Source organism: Macaca mulatta, chromosome 15 (genome assembly GCF_049350105.2).
Source record: "Macaca mulatta isolate MMU2019108-1 chromosome 15, T2T-MMU8v2.0, whole genome shotgun sequence".
NCBI lineage: Eukaryota > Metazoa > Chordata > Mammalia > Primates > Cercopithecidae > Macaca > Macaca mulatta.
The window spans coordinates 77,115,377-77,130,211 of NC_133420.1; the positions used below are offsets into that span (position 1 = coordinate 77,115,377).

At 37.8% G+C, this 14,835-nt stretch overlaps 1 protein-coding gene across 1 annotated transcript in view; it reads right to left on the reverse strand.

The window, feature by feature from the left end:
• Positions 1 to 14,835, reverse strand: part of LOC708923 (heterogeneous nuclear ribonucleoprotein A1-like) — a 116,622-nt gene that overhangs the window by 24,509 nt on the left and 77,278 nt on the right. Inside the window, exon 2 of the transcript XR_013404809.1 lies at positions 11,985 to 12,045. The gene's annotated coding sequence lies outside the window, so the exon portion shown is untranslated. The remainder of the gene's footprint in view (positions 1 to 11,984; positions 12,046 to 14,835) is intronic.

Sequence of the window (14,835 nt, forward strand, 5' to 3'; positions counted from 1 at the left end):
ACGGTGAAACCCCGTCTCTACTAAAAATACAAAAAATTAGCCGGGTGAGGTGGCGGGCGCCTGTAGTCCCAGCTACTTGGGAGGCTGAGGCAGGAGAATGGCGTAAACCCGTGAAGTAGAGCTTGCAGTGAGCTGAGATCTGGCCACGGCACTCCAGCCTGAGCGACAGAGCGAGACTCCGTCTCAAAAAAAAAAAAAAAAAGAAGATTGTTATGAGCATTGAAAGTAATACACAGATTTATAACTCTTGGTTGAGTCTGCAGTGAGGAGGGAAAGTTGTAATGAATATTTATAATTGGTCCTTGTGTTATCATGGAAACACATACTCTGAAAATAAGAAATGCAGGCTGTTGAAGGGTCTCTCTGAAAGGTAGAGGAATTTTAAAGATTTTCAGAAATACAGAAATAAATGTTTCTCCTTACTGATGGATCGTTATCCTCAGTCAAATTAAAGTTAAGAATACAAAGAATCCTAACAAGTCAATGATAGGAAGGTAAGCAAGCCAATTTTAAACTGGGCAAAATATTCAAATAGACATTTCATCACAGAAGATACATGAATGGTTAATAAGCACTTGAAAGATGTCCGACATCATTGGTCATTAAGAGAATGGAAGTCAAACCCCCAATAAGGTACCACTTCACACCCACTAGGCTCACGCCTGTCAAAAAGACAGGCAATAATAAGTGTAAGCAAAGATGTGAAGAAGTGGGAACTTCCATACATTGTTGGTAGAAGTGTAAACCACTATAGTCACTTTGGAAAACAGTTTCTTAAAAAGTCAAATGTTAATTTTCCATACAACATCCTACTCCTAGGTGTCTACCCAAGAAAATGAAAAAATACTTCCACACAAAGTCTTAAACATAAATGTTTATAACAGCATTATTCATAAGAGTCAAAAAGCAAAAACAGCTAAAATGTTCTTCAATTGATGAACGGAAAAACAAAAGATGGTATATACATACAATAGAGTATTTTGTAGACATAAATAAAAAGGAATGAAGTATCATACTGATATTTGCAATGTTTATAAACCTAAAAAACATTATCCTGAGGGAAAGAAGCTGGACATAGAACACCACCTTTTGTATGATTCCATTTGTATGAAACATCCAAAAATAGGCAAAGCTATTTAAAAAAACATGGAAAATTATGGTTGCCTGGGGCTGGAGATGGGAATGGAGATTAAACAAATGAGCATGAAGGATCTTATCAGGATGATAAAAATGTGCTATAACTGTTGTAGGAATCATTACACTACTCATTGAATCTACTAAAAATCACTGAATTCATGCACTTAAAATGGGTGAAATTATAGCATGTAAGTTGTACCTCAATAAAGTTGTTTTAAGAAATTAGAGGAATAATTAAAAGAATAAAATATAGTCAATAAAACACTATTGCCTTTATCCCATAACCAATCTGTCAACAAACGTGCCAATGGTCCTTTCTAAATATCTCTTACTTTTTACCTTTTTAAATATTTCAAGTGCATAATACACAGTTCAAACTATTAAATGTATAAAATAGAACACAATGAAAAATTTTCCTACCACTGTTCTCCTTCAGTCACCCAATGCCCCCCACTAAAAGCCACCAGGGTTATTAGTTTCTTGTGTATCATTCTAAAGACGTTTTAGCATCCACATTAAGTTTATGAATACATACATGTGCATCTGTCCATGCACACCTTTTTTCCACAATTGTGGCACACTGAGTATGTTCTGCGCATTCATTTTTTTTACTTAATAATTAATACCATATCAGGATCTAAATGTGGCTCAAATCTTTTCCCTCTTTACCACCCCACCACCTCAGTATTTCTTGCCTGGACCATTGTATTTCATCTAATTTGAGATGCTATCAGTTATATGACACACTGTTATTTGGGGGCCCTTAAGAGATGAAATAATGCTGCCAATTAAATTATAACATGCCATTGATTGTAAGATTCATTACAATTTCAGAAAGAAATGAAATATTTAAAAAGTACATATATGTGCGTCTAAAAATAATACAATATATAATTAGAACAGTCTCCCAAACAGTTTCTTGCTATCAAACCCAGCTCCCCATCAATTCATTGTCTCTTACCCTGCCAAAGTAATTTTTCTAAGTTTTAGATGGAATCTCTTTATTCCTCTACTTAAAATTTTGTAGCCTCCCATTGCTACAAGATGAAGTCCAAATAACTGAATGTGGTATTCAAGACTCTTCCCATTTCCGGCCTCCTTTCTCTCTACTACCCTGTTCTCTAGACATGCCCAGCTATTGGCTATTCCTCAAAAATGGAGTGTTCTTTCAAAACTGTGCTTTTGTACATGTTGTTCCCGCTCCTTGGAATACACTTGACCCCCTTTCCTCCTGGCTAAATACCATTTGTCCTCCAAGACTCATCTCTGGGAAAACTGCCATGAACTTTCCCAGTTCAATTAAATGTCCTTTCTGTACTAACACCCTCATTGTGCTTAATTCCATCAAAAGCACTTCTTGCCTAGTATTAGGCTTCTTTGTTTCCTTGACTGTCTTCACTACTCTTATTTTTCTTGCATTACAAAAGATTGCCACAGTGCCCGGAACACGGTAAGCATTCAGTAAGCATTTATTGGATGAACGTGTACTTTGGCCCCTAGATGTAATCAACACATCTGCAGTAATGGAGGTGTGGTCAGCACAGTGTAGGGGAAAGTACACGGGATCTGAAGTCAGAAGATGCCAGTTCTGGGCTCTGACATTTCTAACTCTCTGATCTTAGTTTGGTCATTTAATGTTTCTAAGACTTCGTTTCCTCATCTAAGAACATAAACCTACAAGGGCTTGCTGAAGGGACTCAATGAGAGAAAGTGTCTGAAGTAACTGACACAGAATTGGTGTTCCAAACAGGACATCTTTTGTTAGAGTGACTGGAACATCCTATGCTATAGAATGCATTTGTTGTACCCTGAAAGCACACATGCCACTGACATGTTGGTTACGAGTGGACTTCGTTTTTCATTTTTTATTTTACTTTATTTTTGTAAAGGTGTTACATATCATGTTGTTTCAGAAAGCATGGTGATAAAACACACACACACACACACACACACAATTCTTGCCCATGGCATTTTCCATAACCCCTATAAGTAATAGTTTCTTTTAGATCTTTCCTGTGTTTTCTTTTTAAAATAAATGCTAACACATATAAAGATATAGTCCCCTCTTTTTTAGTATATATATAGTAAATATATGTGATATATTTACTATAAATATATATACACATATAAATGTATATACACACATATATAAATATAAACATATATAATATAAATACACACATATATAAATACATATATATACACACACACAGAGACAGAGAGAGAAAGATATTCCATCTACATTATCTACATTCTGTTCTGGTTCTGAGGGCTGGTTTTCTTCACTAAATATCTAAATGGACTTTATGAGCCTCTAAATTTGCCCAGAATGATTCTAATCAAGGAGACAAGTATATGGAAAGAGGGATTTTATTTATTGCTTCACATCACAACTCTGAACTATCAGCAAGAGGTAAAAGCTTTGACTCATAGCCTCAAGTCTTTCTAAAGGGAACCACAAAGAAACTGCATGACTAGAACAGTGAAAAACTAAGTTTGCCTTTTATATCAGGCCAGGGTCAAAGAAATTGCAATAGGGCTGAAAGGGCTGTGAAGATCTTATCTCCTTATACTGCCTTGAGATTAGAGGAATGCAGCAGAAAGCACAAACATGCAGACTCGTAAGTCTTTAGCACTACCTGCTACCTGCTTTTTATCACATGAATGACATGTTTTCCAGAGAGCCTTCACCTTTAAAGGACAATATTATTCTTAGAATTATAAACAAGTTCCCTTTTAGGGTTGTGGCTCAGGTACAAAATAGGATTTGCACTTTTTAAAGCTACGTCTGTATGGAAAGCAAAAGCTAGTGGTATAAGGAGGTGATCTGGGCTTTGTAAGTAGTTATTATTCTTTCAATTTTGTTAATCATAGCAAATGATAAAGTTATAAGCACAAAGGTTTGGCAAAATGTACGCATTAGAATAACAGACCTTCATTTCATTGACAAGTTTAATTATGGCCCAAGTTGCACGTAACCTCGCTCCCTTTTTCTGATTTTTTTACTCACCTAAGTCACTGACCTGAGTTCTTAAACTCTCATATGAATGGCCCCAGTTTAATCCCACCGTGCTCCTCATTCCCAAATTCCTAACTCCCACTTCCTTTGCTGAAGTTCTCCACCTGGGTAGGGAAACAGACTAGTTAGGGGAAATCCAATGGGCTCATCAGCACAGGCAGCAAGATCACCATCTCATGCTGTAAATTACCATCACCCTGACCCAATTGTCACAGCACACACTGCAGAAAATTTATCAGAAAGATTAAGAATGGGCTGGTGAAGAAGACAAAAGAAACTCCCTGATGGCCTTTTGTATGATTGGAAGACAGGACTGCGTCTGACCACATAAGCCCAGAGAAGTGGGAGCCTCAGCTGGTTTTCTACACCATATAGGCCACAACACTGCAAATCCAGTAGGCAAAGAAAAATAAGGGCAGGGATCTCTGGGAACCAGCAAGCAAAGGCACAGAATCCAGCAAGGCGAGGGGGTGGGGAGGGTTATGAAGGCAAGCAGGTGATGCCTGAGTCTAATAGACTGATGAGCGAGCCGGAGAAGGCCAGGTGGAGGAGGAGAGAGGGAACAAGACATGCTGAGGCACTAAATCTCTGAGTCTTGAAATAACATGGGGCATTTTAATAACTCCACATAGTTCAGTGTAATTGGAGATGGAATGCCAGTGGGACAGGGCCAGGGTCATGGTGAAAAACTGGAGAGGTGGCCAGAGACAAATAACAAAGGACCTTGAGAGAGCATACTATATATCTTGTATTTTAACCAGAAGGCACTACTGGGAGCCACTGTAGGATTTTAAGCAGGGAACAACAAGATCAGATTTAAGTTGTAGACAGTTCACTCTCATACCTATGTAGATTATGGATTTAAGCACTGTGTCCATAGCACCTTCCATACTATGGTGCATTAGGCATCTGTCTGTCTCCACACTAAGCTGTAACCTCAATGAGGGGAGGGAGCATGTCTGTTTCTCATTATTATATCTCTGGTACCTAGAACAATGCCAAGTTCATAGTCATGAATGAAGTGTGTCCATCACAGTCATGATGAATGGTGTTCAATCTCATTCAACTTTTTGTCTCTAATGCTCATGCAGTACTTAGTGCAATGTAGGTAACAGATAAAGGTCAGCTGAATAAATGAATAAATGCTAACTTCTGCCTCACTCTCCCAGTCTCATCTCTCAACATTCCCCAATATTTGTCCTATTACAATAAAATTGTATAGCTTTCCCAGATGCACTGTATTGTTTGCCTTACATAAGCTATTCCCTCTGATTAGAATTCCTTACCCTTATCTCCTATCTGTCTTGCGAATTTCAATTATGTCTCAACACTCAGCTTAGATTTGACCCACGGGGGAGAAGCTTTTTGTAATACCAATACCTCCCACCACTATGCTGACCCACAGAAGGCTCCTCTTCATCTACTTGCTCCCTGGTTCTTGTTGTGTACCTTCTCATTTATATGGTTTTTGTTGCATTCATCATTTTGCACTATAATTTATTTGTGTATAGCTCTAGATTTTGAGCTCCTAGAGGGCAAGGACTGTCTTATTTTGCTTCCTCAACAGTTCCCAGCCCAAGCCTCAATCATAAAGAAGATTCAAATAATGTCTTGTGAAATTTAATTGTCTATTTCTTGAAGTTAATTATATTCCATCAGCTCCTAATTTGATTCATGTTTACTCTTCAATATATAAAGCAGTTTTTTCTTTTTGTATTCTAAAGTCATCTCAGGCTACCATTAGCATGAACCCTGGGAGCTGGAAAATATTTCTGTGGTTCACATAATCTATTGCCTTTGTGATTTCCTATGTGTCCTCTCAACTTTTGTGTCTGAGTCTCATAAAATAGCCCATTCATCTTTTGTTATATTTGCCTTTCAGAGCCTGTCTTTATCCAAATTATCTTGTAAGAAGCTACAGGGGTCACAATTGTACATAGCATTCTAGGGACAAACACAGGCTTCCTATCATTGTACAAATGAAGAGCAATGTGTTTTTGTCTCATTTTCAAAATTTTTCCAGTGACAATCATGATTTTGTTGACTTTTGAATTAGAAACAATAGTTTGAATAAGAATCTTTGCAACAACCGTTCAGTCTCCTTTTCATAAACAGGAGTTCAATGTCCAGTGCAGAGGTCTCTCTTCCCTTAGTATCTGTTTTCCTTAGTGTGATCATGGGCATTCTCCACTATTTGCAAGAGTTTCTTCCAACCCCGGTTACCAGGATCCTGTCCCACGTGATACAGTCTACAACTCACTCCCTCCAACTAAAATATATTAAAAAAAACTAGAAATTGATTCTCTTTCAGTTTTTTCTAAAATTAATCATTTTACATTTTGCATCTAATTTCCACCCTCACGATAAAATAATTATCATTAGCACGTGTAGAGTGCTAGATTTGTGACACACTGTTTTAAGTGATTTATATTATGTAAATGGCAGTCATTTTAATCCTCATAAAATCTCTCTAACATCCACATTATTTTATCCCTATTTTACAAATGAATAAACTGAGGCACAGAGCAGTTGAACAATTTGCCGTAAATCACAAAACTAGCATGTGGCAGAATGGAGATTTTAACCCGTATAGCCTGACTCTGCATAAAGCTGAAGCAGGAGGAAAGAGAAAAGAGAGAGTTTTATCTGAGCCTTTCCAATATCAGGGTCACTTAGGGTGGGTATCTAAACTTGCTGAGCCTCAGTTTTGACATCTGTAATGTAAAGATAGAAATAGACACCTCACGGTTTGTTGACTGTAGTAAATATAACCACACATGTAAAGTATCTGGCTGACTAAAAGTGCATAATAAATGTTGCTTCTTTCCTCACCCAGTTCTCTATTTTTAGGTCATGACAACCACTTTAAAGTCACTATTGAAAACCATAAAGCTTCCCTTCCCAGCCCTGTCCTGTACCAACTGCATGAACTGAAGCTCCTGTTTCCTTTCTTGTAATCTGGCAGCCATAAAATCCATTATGAGGATTAAATGAGGTCATGTTTGAAAGGCAATTAGCACAGTGCCTGGCATATGGCAAATGCTCAATAAATGGCAGCAACTATAGCAGTGGTGATGATAAAGAAGAGGACAGGATTAGGAAGGATTATGTTGATAATGTCTTCAGCTTGATTCTCCCTTCTTACCTAAAACAAACTACCGTCTGTCCTCTAGAGCTATAAGAAATGGAAATGCTGTTCACAGTTAACTTTCTTCAGGGAGGGAAATGACTTGAATCCTCAGAGATAAACTCTCTAGGACAACAGTTTTAACCTCCCAGCACATAAAATAATCTGTGGCATTTAATAAGATGTCAAATAGCAGGGAAACATTAGGAAATTCTGGCCAATAGAAAAGTTCTATGGCCCAGAAACCCAGACATTTAGAGTTTGAACCAGCTCTTGGTGATTTTCAGTTGGTAGCTCTGGGACCACACTAAAACACTGCCCTAGGATTAAATCAGTGTATTTATTCCTTTAAACCAACACCATTTTTAAGAATCTAAATGGGATTTTCAGTAAGATTTAAGACTAACTTTTGTTTTAAGGGGATTATTTATAAGGAAGCATTTATCACTCACCAACTTAAAGCATTTGTGCAAATATAACATACTTCAATGATTGAGAATAAAATCAATAACAAAATAGACACTCCTTTGACAAATGCAAGTGTGTGCGTTCACATGAGAGCCTTAACAGAACTTTTAGTCTATTTTTATTACCCCATACAATCTAGTCTTAGATTTCAGTCCCCGCTAGACTATATATAGTCATATCAAATATATACCTATTGTTACATAAAGGATGATGGGTTGATGTTTTCTGTAACCCACAAAGAGCTACTCATGTTTCATTTAAACTACATTTCTCACACATTCATCAGAAATGTTTTAATGCACTTCAGAAAGTTTACCCAGTGAACGTCTCCAATATTAGTAAAAAAAGAAAAAAAAGTATGCATGGAGAGCATCACTTCATAGATGAAGAAGTTGGGGAAGGAGAGTTTACATTTTCAGAGGCCACAAAGAAAGTCAGCATTATAATTTAATTGTCATCAAACTGATTCTGTGCTCAAATCCCTGGAACACGTTTGCCACCAACTAAATTCAGTCAATCTTTATTTGCTTTGGAAAAATAAATTTTGAATAAACATTTGTGGCTACTACTACAGTTTCATGATATTATTAAGAAATTAAATCTGAGGCTGGCATAGTAGCTCATGGCTGTAATCTCCGCACTTTAGGAGGCTGAGGCAGGTGGATCAACGGAGGTCAGGAGTTAGAGATCAGCCTGGCCAACATGGTGAAACCAACCAAACAAACAAACAAAACAAAACACCACAAAAATTAGCCAGATGTGGTGGCCCATGCTGGTAGTCCCACCTACTTGGGAGGCGGAGGCTGCAGCGAGCTCAGATGAGATCATGCCACTGCACTCCAGCCTGGGCAACAGAATGAGATTCTGTTTCAAAAAAAGAAAAAAAAAAGAAATTAAATCTGAAATCCTTCCAGAGACAATTTTAAGCTCACAAGCCAGTGCGGCAGATAATTTCTTCTTTACTGACCTGAAATAAAGACACTTGATATTTGAGACACTTGATAACTTTTAGATGTCTCTAGCCAAGCCATGAGTAAACTAAAAACTAAAGGAAGCTGGTGGGTGTTTTGTAATATAAAACAAGTAACTTCACTTGCAGATACTGAACATCTAAGTTTTTATGAAGTTTTTCTAACATATTTCTAACATTTGTTATGTAAATAATTGTATCAGGTGAATATTATCAATTCAAGATTTTTTTCTCTTCAACATTACGTTGATCAAGTACTTTTAAGTCAAACATTCCTTTTAATGGTTGGAAGTAACATGTTAGAATTTAGTCATTTATAAATGTTTGAAATTAATCATTGGCTCAATCTAATACCAAATTTAAAAAAAAAAAAAGTAAGACATTTAGGGGGGCAGAGTAGCTCATGCCTGTAACTCCAGCACTTTGGGAGGCTGAGGTGGGAGGATTGCTTTGAGCCCAGGAGTTCAAGACCAGCCTGAGCAACATGGAGAAAACTTGTCCCTACAAAATAAGGAAAAAAAAAAAAGAAAAGAAAGAAATTAGCCAGGCATGGTGGCATGTGCCTATAGTCCCAGCTACTTGGGAGGCTGAGGTGGGAAGATCGCTTGAATCTGGGTAGGTCAAGCTGCAGTGAGCTATGATTGAGCCACTCTAATCCAGCCTCCGTGACAGAGTGAGACCCTGTCCAAAAAAAAAAGTTCAGTAAGTTTTTGTGGTTCTTAATACAAAACAAGTAACTTCACTTGAAGATAATGAACATCTAACCTATGAAATTTTTCTAATTTTTTTAACATTTGTTATGTAAAGAATTGTATCAGATAAATATCATCAATTCAAGATTTTGTCTTGAACATTAGTTTGATCAAGTATCCACTGAAATTTGCTCCAAAGACTATTCTGAGTCTTATTACATAGTTAATGTGTTAGTCCTACAGTTGAATTTTTAACTATTATCTTTTGAAATTAGAGATTAAAGTGATCTACTTAATCTTGTTGCTCAACCTGTGCCTTTTAAAGGAAAAATTATTTGGCTAGAAAAATGTCAGGGGGTGTTTTTAAAATGAATGGACCCTCATAAATTAGAATCATGTGATATTTTTGCACGGTTGACAATGTAAAAAACAAATGCCAAGTCTCTGAGTTTCTCTTTGGCTGGACAAGCAGGTGTGTGGTATGCTGCTGATGCTGATCCATCCAGACACTCAAGTTCAGACAAAGACAATCCAAAGTTCCCAGTCACTTCTGTTTATTTTAGCAAAGGGACTCATGTGAACTCCACCCAGGTCTGGGAGTCTGCTTACCCAGGGATAATTTTTACTAGGTACATACAGTGGTGTTTCAAAGTTCACAAGGATAACTTTATAGGGTTGGGTGATTTTTTTCTCTATAGAGCCTGAGCTAATCTCTTGAAGCCTCCTGGAAGGCAATATCACTGTAACTTATGTCTATTTAAAGTAGCTGTTGAGAGGACAGTAATTCTCCACTTTAGTGTATTTAAATTAACATACCACTCTTACTAATTGATAGATATATTCAAAAACCATGTTTTGCACTTAACAGCAGTTTGGAGTGAACTGAATCACACGGTGACTTGTAAGAGAACACATGTAAAATACACAGAATGCTGGTTCTCAGCCTAGGGCCTGTGAACCTACTGACCTTCTGTGAAAATTCGGTGTGTGTGCATGTGTGTGTGTGTTTGCACATTTGTGTATGTGTGCAACTGTGCATTCTCCTGAGTAGAAGAACCATGGTTTTCCAGAAATTCTCAATGGGGCACATGATTCCAAAAAGGTAAATACCACTGACATGGAGAGAATAATAAATTATTACTGGTCCTTGCTTTAATATCAAGTATAATAAAACATTGCAACATTCGCTTCTTACGACCTTTCATAATCCCACCAATCAAAAGCTGATTGCTCCTTAAGCCCTTCTCTTCTCCTCAGGGTTTCCTGGAGCTTTGCTCCAGTACATATCGTTTGGGACGCCAGGCTCTTGAGAGGGCTCTCTGCCTAGGTCAGCTCCAAGGGGAAACCGAGCACACCACATGATTTTAGAAGTCACAGCATGACATTTAGGTAAATTCATATATTAACAGATATCCTCCTTTCCTTTAGTTCTTCTGATTGTGGCAAGGAAATATTCTCAGTCAGGGGAAGGATTATTTTACCACTTCTATAACACTCCTTAGTCTCTCCTTTCAACAGAGACAGCAAGCCACAAGCTCAGAGTCTTCATAGGAAACTATATCTGACAAACATTTAATAACATTACTTCACTCACAGCATTTCTTTTTATGACAGTCTTCTATTTAAGGCAAATGATATTGGTTTTTAATTTAGAGTTAGTGAAAAAGTTTCTCTTCAAAATAAATGGATTTAATTTTTTAAAGAGGAGACAACTTAAGGAAAAATATTTCTATTAGTGCAGATGATATAAGGATATGACAAAATCAAAGAAGTGGTATGCAAATGACAGAAATTTGGAAAACATCAGACTAAACAATTGCTAATCAAGTCATGCTTTTATTTTCAAAAGATTGACAGTCTATTCAATTTATTTAGGACAAATACAATCAGCAATAGAAATTTCCACTAGGCATTTCTGAAAAATAAGCATAAACTGTGAGAGATACATGTAGCATTGACTAGTTAGGATGCTTTCAGATACTTGTAATAGAAAACACAACTAAAAGCATCTTTAAAAAACTAAGGATTGGCTGGGCGCCGTGGCTCACACCTGTAATCCCAGCACTTTGGGAGGCTGAGGCGGGTGGATCACGAGGTCAGGAGATCGAGACCATCCTGCCTAACATGGTGAAACCCCGTCTCTACTAAAAATACAAAAAATCAGCCGGGCGTGGTGGCGGGCACCTGTAGTCTCAGCAACTCGGGAGGCTGAGGCAGGAGAATGGCGTGAACCTGGGAGGCGGAGCTTGCAGTGAGCCTAGATCGCACCACTGCACTCCAGCCTGGGTGACAGAGCGAGACTCCATCTCAAAAAAAAAAAAAACAAAAAAACTAAGGATTATTTCCTGATGGTTCCACGGTAGACCAAGTCAATGGTTTAATGTCATCAGGGATCCAGGTTCTTGCTATAGTGTCCTCTGCCACCAGTAGCACGTAATTGTGTCCTCAGACTTGTCCCCTCATGGTCTCAAGGTGGCTTCTATAGCACCAACTCTTCACCCAACAGTGACCAAAGTCAAGAAAGTATAAACCACAACTTTTTGGTCCCTTTCAAGGGGAAAGAAAACTTACCTCAAAGTTTCCCATATTTGCCCTCTCATTTCATAAGCAAGGTTGCACCTCTTCTCCATATCTAAATCAAACATTTCCAAGAAAAAGGAGAATTACCACAATTGCCTTAGCTTACTCCTGATTCACCTACAGGGGCTAAGGAGGGGCTAAAGAAGATCATGTGACTAGTAACTGACCAATAATGGGGTTCTCTTGGCAAGGAAGTATGAAGAAAACAACTGTTGGGTAGAAAATTCACATGGCTTGCCATAGTGTGCATTAACATAGGTTGTAATAATTCTGGGGGGGCATAGAGAGGCTGATAATTAATTTTGGAAAAAATATTATTCAGAATCACAAATAAGTAATACAAATCTGGGACATATTGATAAAATAAACACAGTAGACACAGTTTGGAACCTAATATTTTTTTAAGGTTCCAGATAAAATATAATCTCAAAATAAATAAATGGATAGATAAATAAATAATCTCTGGGGTTCAAAAAATATTGATTGGCTGATAATCCTTCTCTCCCATCCCAGCTGCCTCAGACCCTGTGAGCAGGAGAAAGATACGATAGGGCAAACCAGGGCAATAAAAATGTGGGTTACTGTTGTTTTTAAGAATTTCATATTTTCTAAAAGCTTCAGAGAAGTCATGGGGAAAAAATTAAGAATATTATTGAACTCTAGTAGACATTTTCACTTTTTAACTTTTAACTTACATGTGAGGTAAGTGGACGGGCATCTTCATCTCACATGTGCATGGGACTTGTAAATGTTTTAATCTGACCCTGACAGGTAAATTTCTCTCCAAAAAATACTGAGTTTAGACATAAACCTCCAACTCACCTTTCTCAAGTTACTTGTGTTTTAAATACTTTTAATTATGCTAATTTTTAAGCATAATTCTTGGCTTTATTCCGTACTCCAAAAGGAACAAAATAAAATAAATGGCTGAGTAGGATCTGAACTGAGATATGAGAAGACAGGAAGGGCCATTAAACAAATAGTGATCAAGCTTCTTGGGGCTATCAAGTTCTTTGTATCTATTCTGATTTTCATCTCAATAGCTCTACCACATTGAGATTTTTATGCCAATTTTAAATATGTAGAATTAAGGAACAGAGTAGGAGAGTGATTTGATAAAGTTTATAAATCTAGTAATAGTAGAATGAAAATTTAAATTCTGGAAGTTTAAATCTTCTGATCCCCAAGGTTCATCTTCTTTCTATTGAACTATCCTGCCTCCCGAGGGATTGTGTTGCCACATACTTAAGGACAAAATCAAGAGGTTGTGAAATTGAATCAAAGAAATGGGCTACGAGATGCAAAGAAATAGAAAAACAAGACAAAACCTAATCCAGACAACAAATAGACATTTAGCACAGGAGACCCGAACACTTGTCGAGACACGGTCAGAGAAAGGAGGGAGGTCAAGGATCAATAGTGACTCCAAGATACCCTGAGATCTAAAGAGAGGGACCTTTTTTTTTGTTTTTTTTTTTTTTTGAGCCGGAGTCTCTGTCGCCCAGGCTGGAGTGCAGTGACTCTATCTCGGCTCTCTGCAAGCTCCGCCTCCCGGGTTCACTCCATTCTCCTGCCTCAGCCTCCCGAGTAGCTGGGACTACAGGCGCTCACGACCACGCCTGGCTAATTTTTTGTATTTTTAGTAGAGACGGGGTTTCACCGTGTTAGGCAGGATGGTCTCGATTTCCTGACCTCGTGATCCCCCCGCCTCGGCCTCCCAAAGTGCTGCGATTACAGGCGTGAGGCACCGCATCCGGCAAGACAGGGATCTTTTATATGTTCCTTGCTGTGGGGCCAGAACAAGATGTAAGTGTGGCAAGGTCCGTGGGATAAACAGGCACACCTGAGGAATAAGGAGTGCACCTGGCAAGGTGGGGTTGGGAAAAGCATACCTTGAGGGTAAGCTTGCTTTTTCCTATTTAGGTGCGATTTCCTTTGCCTCATACAAATTAATCTGTGGGCAAACTAGCTACCTAACTCTTAATTAACTGATAAACTTTTTTCTCCTTGATCCTAACCCAAGTATTTCCATGTCTTATACATGGAAATATATAAAGAAGTTCTTTAGAGATAGAAGTTCTTTTTGTCATGCATTTTAGTAACCACACTTTATTGGGGATTATCAAAGCTATGAGAGTGTTACCATATTTGAGTTCTCTGTGGAAAAATGCTCACTCTACTAACATTTCTTCTGTTCTCATACCAAAACACTGTGCTGGTGTTGCCTGAGTTGTCGTCTGGGTGTTAGTGTTATCTTAGATATCTGTCACTTATGGAGATTAAGTATCATATTACAGCTGCTGGCCCAGATGATTCCACAATTTCATTTGTATGACTCAGCTTGTGGAAAAGAATGCAATTTCTTTAGTTTATCAGTTTTAACCAGCCAGTCTTCATAATGAATGCCCTGTGCATTTTTCATAGCCCTACTCATTCTTACATTGCTACCAAGAAGGCATGGTAAATGTCTGTATTTACCTAAACTTGAAGATAAACAATGTTACTGCTGAGACATATTTTCAATCTGAGATTACCAAGAACCCATTTTAGTTTCAACCCAAAGTTGGATATGCCCCACAAAACAAGTTGGGAAGTCAAATCATGCAACAGAACTCCCAGAGACAAAAACCAATGTCACACCCCTCCCCACCCGCTTTCTCTGAGAGTACAAAAAATGTAGACTACCCACATGCTGTTAAACAAAGGTTGAAAGGTGCTTTGATCAGGCTAATACTCTGCTCCCTGGGAAGTACACACACTCTTTTATTAAATATAATTTACTACATGGCCAATTTCTCAAGAGAAATTCAACTGACTTTTAAATAAACTTTTCTGTATTTAA